Source organism: Rhagoletis pomonella, unplaced genomic scaffold, assembly GCF_013731165.1.
Source record: "Rhagoletis pomonella isolate Grant_MI unplaced genomic scaffold, Rhpom_1.0 Rhpom_scaffold_00005, whole genome shotgun sequence".
Classification (NCBI taxonomy): domain Eukaryota; kingdom Metazoa; phylum Arthropoda; class Insecta; order Diptera; family Tephritidae; genus Rhagoletis; species Rhagoletis pomonella.
In genome coordinates, this window is record NW_023458559.1 from 72,175,083 (window position 1) to 72,186,193 (window position 11,111).

The 11,111-nt window shown below is 34.1% G+C and overlaps 1 long non-coding RNA gene across 1 annotated transcript in view; it reads left to right on the forward strand.

Annotated features, from left to right (window-relative positions):
* The window catches only part of LOC118739476, a 45,114-nt gene extending 34,636 nt beyond the window's left edge, over positions 1–10,478 (forward strand). The window contains exon 5 of the long non-coding RNA XR_004993017.1: positions 10,268–10,478. This is a non-coding gene — a long non-coding RNA (uncharacterized LOC118739476). The remainder of the gene's footprint in view (positions 1–10,267) is intronic.
* The last annotated feature ends 633 nt before the right edge of the window (positions 10,479–11,111 follow it).

Genomic DNA, 11,111 nt, shown 5'->3' on the forward strand with positions numbered 1-11,111 from the left:
GTGCCATCTTTTGTATGCTAGCTTAAAATGCAGACTGTCGATTTTTTTTTGTTACTCCCATTGTGTGCGGCCATAGTATGGCGAAGCTTAATGTAGGGTTCGAATATTAAAATGTACTAACCAATATTTATGTAAGTACTATATGCCCCTATCTACACAAACATACACACGATGGTCAGTGGTGGATCCAGGGGGGGGGATGGGGGAAGGCAATTGGGGGAATTGGGGAAACTTGGGGGACTTAAAGAAAATACCGATCGTTTTTTTTCTTGATTGATTGATAAATTTCATTATTTTTCTGAAAAGATAAGATATTTTGAAATGTACAAAATTATTGAGGTTTTAGAAATTTGTAAATTTTCCAAAATTTTAAGAGTTTTATCTATTCTGAAATCCATCCTAAAATGTAAAGATGTGAAACATCACAGATTGTCGAATAATTCTTATTTTTATGGTACTTGTGTATAAAACCTAGAAAATTTTTAGAATTCTAAAATATATAAAAAATTTTTTTGAAAAATTCCAAAAATTGTCCACTTTTCTGAATATTTATTTTGTGCTTTGTGTACTTCAGTACATACTATTTTAGAATGTTATTCACGATAGATGTTGAAAAATATTTCTACTTCAAGATTGTATAATTAAAAGCGTAAAGTCATCGTAAAGAGTTTGACTGGCAAACGATCTACCACCAAGAATTTATCGATGTCGGACTCCGCTCCAAATTTTTTTGTTTTTTTCTCATTTATGCTCTACTCTTTCCCATCACGTTAATCGACTTTTCCAGCCTTATTATCGAATCAGTTAACATCATATCTCATCAAGTTAAGGCACATCACTTTTTTATGGCTATAACAACTTCAGTAATGCCGACGAGTAGTAAGCATTCATAGTTTTGTGCCTACGCCAATAATATCATGCCACATGCTGCGCTTATGATTACTAATACAACATACCAATTAGCACTTTATGAGGCAATTATAAAGGAGCAGCAGTAACTGCTACAAATTGTCTGCAATTGAGATCACTACGTGGAACGATGTTCACTTATTTGAAGCATAGATTTGTACTACCTACATATACATACCAACTATGAATGAACTAAGTCATTTAATACATTCTGATTTAATTAAGTGCCACGACTAGTGGGCGGCTTTAGTGTGTGTGTGATAATTAATTGCCGTCTAAGTGTTAATACTTGCAACATATACGGCATACAGGTGATATACCCAGCATAATAAAGATATTTTCACAGAAGCGTGGGTAGATTTTTATTTTTAAAATTTTTCTACCTTACATTATTAGGACAAATTTTGCTATTGAATTTTAAGTTTTACCTAGTTTCCAGCAGAGCTGTAAAAAATTGAAAACAACTAATTTCGAATGCAGTAATCGGTTGGAATAAAATTTTCTGATGTTCATGAAAGGATAAAACCATCAAATGGTTGGTGAGTCAAAGAAAAGAACAAGATATATTTCGAGACGTGTACTTCTTGATTGAATATTAACTTTAGGCACGTCTTGAGCGAATGAAATAGTGATCAGGGAAGCTGATTACATACTAAAATTGCAGACTGCAGGGTTATAATCTATTTATATGTGCGAGATCCACCCAGTAAATCTCCGTATTTTTTAATTGCAGTAGTAAAACCGATGGAGGCTAATTAATAACCAAATTTTAAATTAGAAAGAGAAAACTACCGCGTAGAACATTAGGCTTAAAACAAGTTTGAAAAAAAGTATTACCTGTCAAACAACAACTAAAAATTAACAAACAATTTATCATATACTAGCAAATAAATTTTATTATTCGTTAACCTCTCAACCGTGTACAATTAAAAAAGTGTTTTTTAAAGTCACTCGCCGCCTTTCGTACACTAATTTTTTTATCAACCTTAACCACCTTCTAAATGCGCCTAAAGCCTTATCATACTCATCAATAAAGCGCGCATAACCAATCGTGCAAATCTTCATCATCATCAAAGCCAACAGCCATCAGCCACAGCTACATCATTTTATAAACACCATCACCTCATTAACCACATCGTCCATGGTCATTACGAAGCATTAAGAGTGTGGCGCGCACTGACAGACTTTAATGTAAAAAAAAAAAACAAAAAAAACACTCTTCTCTTTTCTGTACTTATTCTTCGCGAGCTTTGAGTGCCGCTCAAATAGCGTTGGTACTGGTGTTGGTGTTAGTGATGACTTAGGTGCTATCAACACCTAGCCATCAGCAGCAGCTCATTTGATGCGCCATAAGTCTCTTGACTCTGCCTGTAGTCGGTGTGCGAAGATCGATCGATGGCTAGCCAGCGACCAGTGGCATCAAACGATCGACTTCAATATTTTTAGCTGACTGCTCGCCCGGCATGCCGCGCATTATCTTACTCTCACTCTTTCTCTGCACCCCGTGGTTTGTGGCTGTCGACTTTAGTTTTTCATGCACTTGAAACGTGGGAATTAGAACAAATCGTGCCAAAACTATTTACCACTCGGCTGCCTTCACCAACATTTTTCATTTTCATTCGATTTCGCTTGATTGTTGTGTCTGTGCGGTTGATGTTATTGCTTCTTTGTTTCGCGATTTGCTTTATTTCTTGCCATTCATTATTTACCGCGTTCCGCCAGTTTTTAATTTTTTTTGGAGCAAACCTTCCTAAATTGCTCAAAAATCTCTAATGAGCGTTTGGCTGAAAGCGATGAGGTGGTGTTGGCGTATGTAAAGCCTTTAAGTAACTGTTATTTCATAATATTCAGCAACTTATGATGATTGTTATTTTTTATAAAAAAATTAACGAAGGAATATTGATTCAGAGTGGTATATAATGAGGTCACCTCAGTACTTCACACTACAGGGTGCATGAGAGATGCCTTGTTAAAATAATTTATGATGCGAAGTAATATTTTCTCACATGACGTCACATCATATCGGTTGCTGGCATGACTTTATGTAAAGCCTTATCAGTTGATGTTATGCGATGATGCGATTTGTTAAAAAGTCAAGTAAATCGATAGGTTTTATAACCGGAAGATGTCTGGGTATTTGATTTGATGGCGTCAATCGTTTGTTTTGATACCAAGGTGATGCAATTGGGTGTGGTATGACTTGATGTGATGCGATCTGTACAGGGTTTTAATGCTGATAATGATTTATTAATTATGATTTCTTATAGTCAGTTTCACGAAAGAAATTTTTGTGAAAAATTATTTTCTTATTTGAATTTAACATGGAAACTGACAGAAAAACAATAATTGTTCACTTAAATTGCCTTCGTGAAATCGGCAGCTACATTTTTTTTTGTAGAAGGTGTTGCTCGTTTTCTCTATATAAACAAATCGGACAAACACGGACATACCCGTGCGCCGTATCGAAGAAAACGACTGGCATCGTAAAAAAATTCCAAAAATCAAGGACAATATATTTGTAAAATAGTTTTTATTTTACATCGGTTGCTGTTGAATGAACAAATGCAGAATACTGCGATAGTAATTTACATCAGCACTTTCAGCTTTACAAATGTAAAGTAAATTTCAAGTTTTAAAAATTTTCTCATGCCAAATAATTTGCCAAAAATACAGCGCTGCACATAAAAACTCAGTTCATGCTACCGCAATCTAAATACTTAACGAGAACAGCGGTAAGCGCAAAAAGTCATTGAATTTCAATAAAACGCCTCAAATATGTAACGCTGCTGCTTTTATCGCCACCCACATCTCGCTGCATGCATCGTAATATTCTTCCATTAACGCCACGTTTTCATTCTCCTCTTACTAATATAGCGAATGTGAGCCAAGTTTTTCAACCAAACTCTATGTAAGCTTCGAAATATGCCACCTACATTTGAAGCGGTATTCTCTTCACTCACACTGCGCTTTTTTCGTGCAATGGATGGATCAACATTAAATTAACCGCCGCTGGCTAAATCATTAGCTCACTTGCAGTATTGGTTTCGTGCCCACCAACACCAGTTTTAAAATCCCATTTGAAATCTTTATTTCCAGCAGCCGCGGCCCCAGTGATTGTTGTCACGAACAGCGTTAACACTTTGCCGCCCTCGAGCGTTTGCAATATTTTCTTTTAGTAGTAGTCAACGAAGACATCAATGACAAAGAATGTGACCAGCAGAGCAGGACAATTGGGAGCTGCATACCTCTGCGTTAACCAGCATAAACAATTTTGCTGCAATTTACACCCTCGAAAATGATCCAACACGATCGATCTAAATTACGGCGATCGACGATCAAAGATCGCTACGATGAGAAGACAATGTAGTAACTGATGAAATGATTAGAATAAGCAACTGAAGTGAAAAATTATCGACAAAATTTTGGATATGGTAAAATATATACTTACATAAGTATGCCTACGAGTTTTGTTTTCTGATCATCGCCTATCAGCGTTATTCGTACAGTCTGGCTGATGCTGGATTGAAGGCTCATATTTCTATAATGTAACAAGAAATTTGAATTCCTGATGTGTTAGTAATGGATGACTGGGAAAGAGTAAATTTATAGAAACATATGTATTTCTTAGTCTAAATTTTATAAATTTGCGAAAATTCCAATATACATTTGCACATAAAACACTACTGAGCTTATTCGCCGATTTGTTGTACTGTATATGTATCAACAGTGACTCCAACAAGCGTTCACATGTTGATTTTTTATATAAATATGCACAAGATTTTTTATAAATTTTTTTTTTAATATTGGTCATGTTATAATCAAAAACCATATAAATAAAAATTTGAAACTTTGGAGAATGCTGACAGCCTTTTACTTTCGATCTCGGCACAATACTTTGTGAGATTTCTGTGATTTGGAAAAAGTTTGGCTTGATGAGTGTTTGATACAAGTAGTTTGCACAACAACACTTTTTCAAATCTTTTCAAAAGGGAAACATGATAGGCAGAAAGAGATAAGCGCAAATTATCTGAGATGCTGAAAGGTTGAAATTTTCGCTGAGAAGCCTATCAGTAAATTGAAAAGTAGTCAATTAAATACTCAAAACCTGAATAGCGAGATAGGAGGCGTTTTTGATTGCACGACCAAAATGATGTGAGAACAAAAATAATATGGCCCAAAATCAACATGCACGTAATAATTGGCAGTTATAATTTGCAAGTAATGAAGCACTTTGTTTTGGAAAAACGTCCACCTAGAGATCAAGCGAAGGACAACTCTTACTAACAGGTGCTTACATGTACCTACATTGTGCTCGGTGGGTAATTGAAAAGCATAGCTTTACATTGACGTGCATATAGTTAAGGCATTAAAAAGACAACGACTACATTGACGCGCTGGAAGGATTCTTCAACGCGCCAACCGTGAGTGACTATGAAAGCAAGGACGCCCACGAGCATAATATATTGTAAAAGGACACGTTTTCATATGTCTGGCGGAACTTTGCAAAAGAGATAGTGATTTGGTAAAATTATCTAGTCTTGGCTCATATAACAAATAACAAATCCTTGCAGTGTAGGTTCAGGACAACTTGGAATTGAACCAATGAAAGCTAATGAAAAATCGTTTTTACCATTCAAAAGCACTGAGCCTAAGATCGATCCGGCATGGTCATACATTTACTTGTGAATTGATCTAAAGTTGAATTGATCCAAAGTGAGCAAGTGGCCTGGTAGTCTGGCAAAGGAGCAGATGAGCTCAAGCAACGACTGGTGACAACTATCCTTGTTTCAGCTCTTTTTCTAGCGGTAATTATTCAACCAACTGCTGATCACTGCCACTTCTGCCCCGTTTGCCACGTTTGCCCCTCGGCAGATGCTTCCAAATGTATTTGTGTTAGGAAAAAAATATTGGTAAAAAAAAATGAATTACCATTCGGTGGGACGTAAAATTTTCATGAAATGAAGCCTGACAAAAAAGGCATCACCAATTTTATTTATTTATAAGGAAAATTCTAGCTAACAAAATTATCAATTTAATTTGCTTAAAATAATAAAAAAAGTAGTAATTACTTTTGGCATTATCAATAAAATATTTCTGTTATTAGCACTCCCTGCAGTCATAACATTATCATAATCCCCAAATCACATTTATCTACACTTTTATCTGCGCATGCGTACATTTATCTGTGCATGCATGCGCGCTGTAGTCAAAACCACCACACTCTATCGCTTTAGCATCGCAAGTGCCTGAAAGTATGCACTATAAGTTGGTTAGTTGATGCAAATGCAAGCAAAGGTAAGAAGTAAACAAAGCATTGGCAAGTGGTGACTCGCTGCTTTTGACGTTGGCAGTTGATTCATGCAAAGGAAAATTCATATTTTTATTGTTGCTGCTGTTGATATTGTCACTGTTAATTGTAGTTGTTATTATTACTTTTTTACAATGCTGTGAAAATATTCCAATCCAATTACTAGCTCCATATTAATTATGCATTTTTTATAAGCAATTTATCAATTTATTAATTCAACGCTTTGTTGGATATTTATTAGATGACGCGTTTAACCGGAAAAATACGCGCACTTAAATAAAAACAGAGAATGCTATGCTAGCAATGGCATTGGTTGGCGCTCACACCTCATTAAAATTCCTGGCCTGCACTTTACGCGCGCGCTTTAATTAGCAGCAAAAGTAAGGCACATATTTTTCTATACAACTTTTTACAAGCTTACAAAGCTGCACAAACAGTTGAAGCGCTTGGCTTGCGGGAGCAATTTTATTTCTTATTGTGGATGCTACAGCTGCTGCTACATAGTGTTGCAGTCGATTGCCAGTTACCGCACTTGTTACACTTATCTGGTAATTTGTTGGAATTTGTTGTAATGCGCCATCGGTTAGTGTCGTTGCTTCTTTTTCGATTTTCTATTTTCCGTTTTCTGTGTGGTTTTGCCGCAAATAGCAACATCATTCCTGTTGTTGTCTTGTTTTTCTAATATTTAATTTTGTTATTGTATTTTTATTGCTACAATTACTTCGGAGTACACTTATTTGTTATCTACTATTGTTGCTAGTGCTGCTGCTGCTGCTTATTGCTCGCTGGCCGGACAACAGCTGTCACTTCGCCAATTGAATTTCAAATCAAGTGGCGCCTTGCATTCATCTCTCATAGCAGTTTGCACTGCCTTATACATACACACAGATAAATACGAATGTAGCACATGTATGTACATACATATACAATTGTTATTTGCTCTTTGTATTTGTTCGCTGAGCCGCAGTTAATTGGCAGCAATAATTCATTGTTCACTTGACTGCTGATTCATTGAATTTTTTTTTTTTCATTTCACTAATTCATTGCACATTTATTTATTTATTCATTGTCGTCTTTGTTTATGTTGCATTTATGTATGTATATTTCTTATTTGTTTTGCAATTGATTTAATTTCAACAGCAAATTGGAGCAACATGTTGTGCATAGCTGATGAATTTGTTGTGGTTATGAGTAATTTGTGGCTGCCAATGTAAATTATTGTAAAGCAAATAATTATGAGAGATTTGCCTGCCGTTTTTCCGCTAGCATTTGAGTTATTTATGTATGATTTACTCTCCTTTAAATTTATTATAATTTAATTGATTGTCATAAATTAGTTAGAAAAAAATGACTATCCCAGTTCACTGCAGACACCAATCAGTCTCATAGGAACAAAAGACTTAAGTAGCGAACCTCATTTGCGCCCATTACACACTACGGTCCATTTCCACAGTGAAAAGTTCACTCACTTTCGGCAGTTAACTGCCTATTTAGAGGTCAAGAATTGAAATTTTACTGCCGAATGAGAGTGAGCTCGCACAATGAATATGTATCTAACAGTTTTTCACGTCCAAAGATTAAACTTCAGAGCGGAAAACTGTGATTTTCATAACAGAACTAAGTGTGACATATTATGGCTTATTATTTTGCTTCAAGCACCAGGATTTGGTTTTAACTGTAGGGTATCGCAGAAGCCTCAATTTCAGGGCATACTTTAAAGCAATGATGGGTGTACGAACTGGCGCTCCGAAGGGGGAAAAGGGGTTAAAAACTTTAAATTGTGACTACAAATTAAATGAAGCAGGTATACATATAACTAAATAGTTCTGTATTGCTTTGAATGACCAAAAATATGTGCCACTAGGAGGATTGAAATATACAATTCAGTTTTTGTATATATTTAATTTTATGACGGCTTTTTGTGGCTCAAAGCCCGATATTCAATAGGAATGGCAAACATGTCCCTCCCGACCGAAACAGATTTGCTAAACTGCACCACATAAATAGTGAGATTTATCTGGCAAAACCTTAAGATTTCATGGCTCCAGCGGATTTTTTAGTTCCTTTCCGGTTGGGTTCAATCTTAACCTTTCCTTGTTTTAAAGCCTATTTGCTTGTGCAAGTGATAAACCTAATTTTTGGTGATTCTCCTGGTAGAGATTAATGTGAGCAGGTCCTTGTAGTTGCGGCTGAACTTGCTGATAGATGTGTCGATCCTTCCGCAAGCATATCGCCGGGTCAGTCATTTGTAAAGACAAACATAACCATAAGCCGGTCTCTCAGACAAATCGATCACATAGCTCTGATAAGTCCATTCAGCTTAAAGGCAGTACTTACTCCAAACGGTGAGTAGTGAGTAATCGCGAAACTACTTACATACAGGGCAATTCTGGCAACTGCCTTTCAACTCACCTCGGTCTTTCGAAAGACAAAAGCGATTGGTAAGACAATTGTCAATTGTGGTAACTATTTAGAAAGCTATTTTCTGCCTTTCGAAAGACTAATGGAAAGATCTGCTATCGATGAGGTCTTAGCGTTTTTCTGTTTGCTTATTTTGCAATAAGGTGTCTAAAAATTTAATTGAAATAAAAAAATATGTTTCCTTTTAAAACAAAAGAAACTACAAATTAAAAGAAAATTAGATATAAAAAATTATAATTAAAAACAGAAAGAATCATAAAATAAATTTTTAAAAAGTTAATGAAATTAATTTTTTTTTCTTTTTAAAACAATAAAATCTAAAAAATAAATAAATACCGAAAAAAATTTAATTGAAAATGAGGAAACAAATATAAGTTTCTATTAGTTAAATGAAATAAAAAAAGCATGTTTCGTTTCTAAAAATTAAATTAAATAAAAAATATGTTTCTTTTTAAAACTATAAAATCTTAAAATTGAAATAAAAAGGAAAAAATTAATTTAAAAGAATAAAAAGTTAGCTCTTATGGCCAATTTCACGAGAGCAATTTAAGTGAAAAATTATTTTACTTTTTTTAAATTTTATATCGAAATTGACAGAAAATAAAAAAATCAATCAAATCAAAAACCGGCTGTCAAAAATTAAATGAAATTCAAAAAAGTATTTTTCCTTTTAAAGCAATAAAATTTAATAATTAAATGAAAAAAAAACAAGGAAATAATAAGTTTCTAAAAATTAAAGGAAAAAAATAAATATATTTCTTTTAAAAACAATAAAATCTAAAAATTAAAATAAAAAGGAAAAAATATATTAAAAAGAATAAAACCTAACCTCTTACAGCCAATTTCACGAAAGCAATTTAAGTGAAAAATGATTTTAATTTTTTGAATTTTATATGGACAGAAAAAAATAAACATTTTCCATTTAAATTGCTGGTGAAACTGGCTGTTAAAAATTAAATGAAATAAAAAAAAATATTTTATTAAAAAAATAAAATAAAATCTAAAATGAAAATAAAATTAAATTAAAACTGCCCACTAGGCCATTGCGACTGTTGGAGCAGCGCGAGCAAAATGATATACAAGTGCTTTCTGTAAAAGGAGCTTTCACCATGAAAGTTGGCAAAGAAGTCTTTTGTAAGACTTTCGCGCCAGAACTATCTTGCCTACTGTCTTTCAATTGTATTTCTTTCTTCTACTTTCTACTATCTTCGCCAGAATTGCCCTGTTAGAGTACGAGAGAGTTTCCAGTTTAGTTTTTAAGTTATTAACGTAAAAGTGATAACTTGGCCTGAAAGCCAACGAAAACAGTCAGGGAGGTTAAACAACTTGCTAGTTCTAAAAGATAGTCGCCCTTTTAAATACCATAGAATTGGCAATTTTTAATTTAACTTAACTTCCAATCCAAAAATTATGTTGAGAAATTAAAAAACTATATGAAATGTCTCACAATTTATTTTCTTTTCCGGGGTATGGGTTTGAGTTCCACAAACCATGCTAAGGTCGATTGCTTTTAAATATTCTTGTACTACATTTCCCAGTCATCATCTTACATATGAACATTTTCATATATATACAAATATATCGACATTTAAAGATTTACTGTTCATTCATGGAAACTTCCGTTCTAAGCTTTACTTACAGGTAGCAACACAGCTGTGACAAACGACATCCTTAAAAGTACAATCTCAACTTATACAGAAAACAACTTTTCTTTATCTCGTAATAATGTCGATATGCCACAAATAAAGTCATCAAATAAACAACGCAAATGTCAACAACGAACAACGCACAAAACATGATACAATATTAATAAGACAAGGAAAATTCAAAAAAAAAAAAAAAACGAAAAAGAAAAATCTTCAAACGCACAACCAAGCAAAAGCCACATGAAAAAGATTGCTAACAAAAAATTGTCAGCAATTTGCTGCAACCAATCATACTTCTAATACTGTTGTTAGTAGCCAAGTCAAAGTTGTAACACTAAAATTTTAAATAAAATAAAAATAAAACTTATGTATGTCTGTATATGTACGTACAAGAAAAAGCCAAGTTGAACATGCACTTGTCAAAGCAAAATTCATAAATGTACAACATTTTATATACCGACATATCATTGCAGACTAACCAGCAATCGCTTAGTAACAACAGCAAAAACAACGAGCACAGCAGCCGTCGCAACAACAGCAGCAGCAGCAGCAGCAGAAAAATGTCATAAATGTCAACTGTTGACTAAACAAGCGGCCATGTGCGCAGCTCTACCATCCTACCTCGCTCCGTATCTGTTCGTATGTCTACCCATCTACATACATATATGACAGTTTGCTGTTCACCTATTTGTTTTACAATTCTTTATTTATTTGATTTTCTAAGTTTTTACAAATATTCGTACATACATACAAATGTAGGTGCATGCAATTCTACATATGTATGTATAAAAGTACAGTTGCATCGCTTCAAAAAAAAAAAAAAAAAA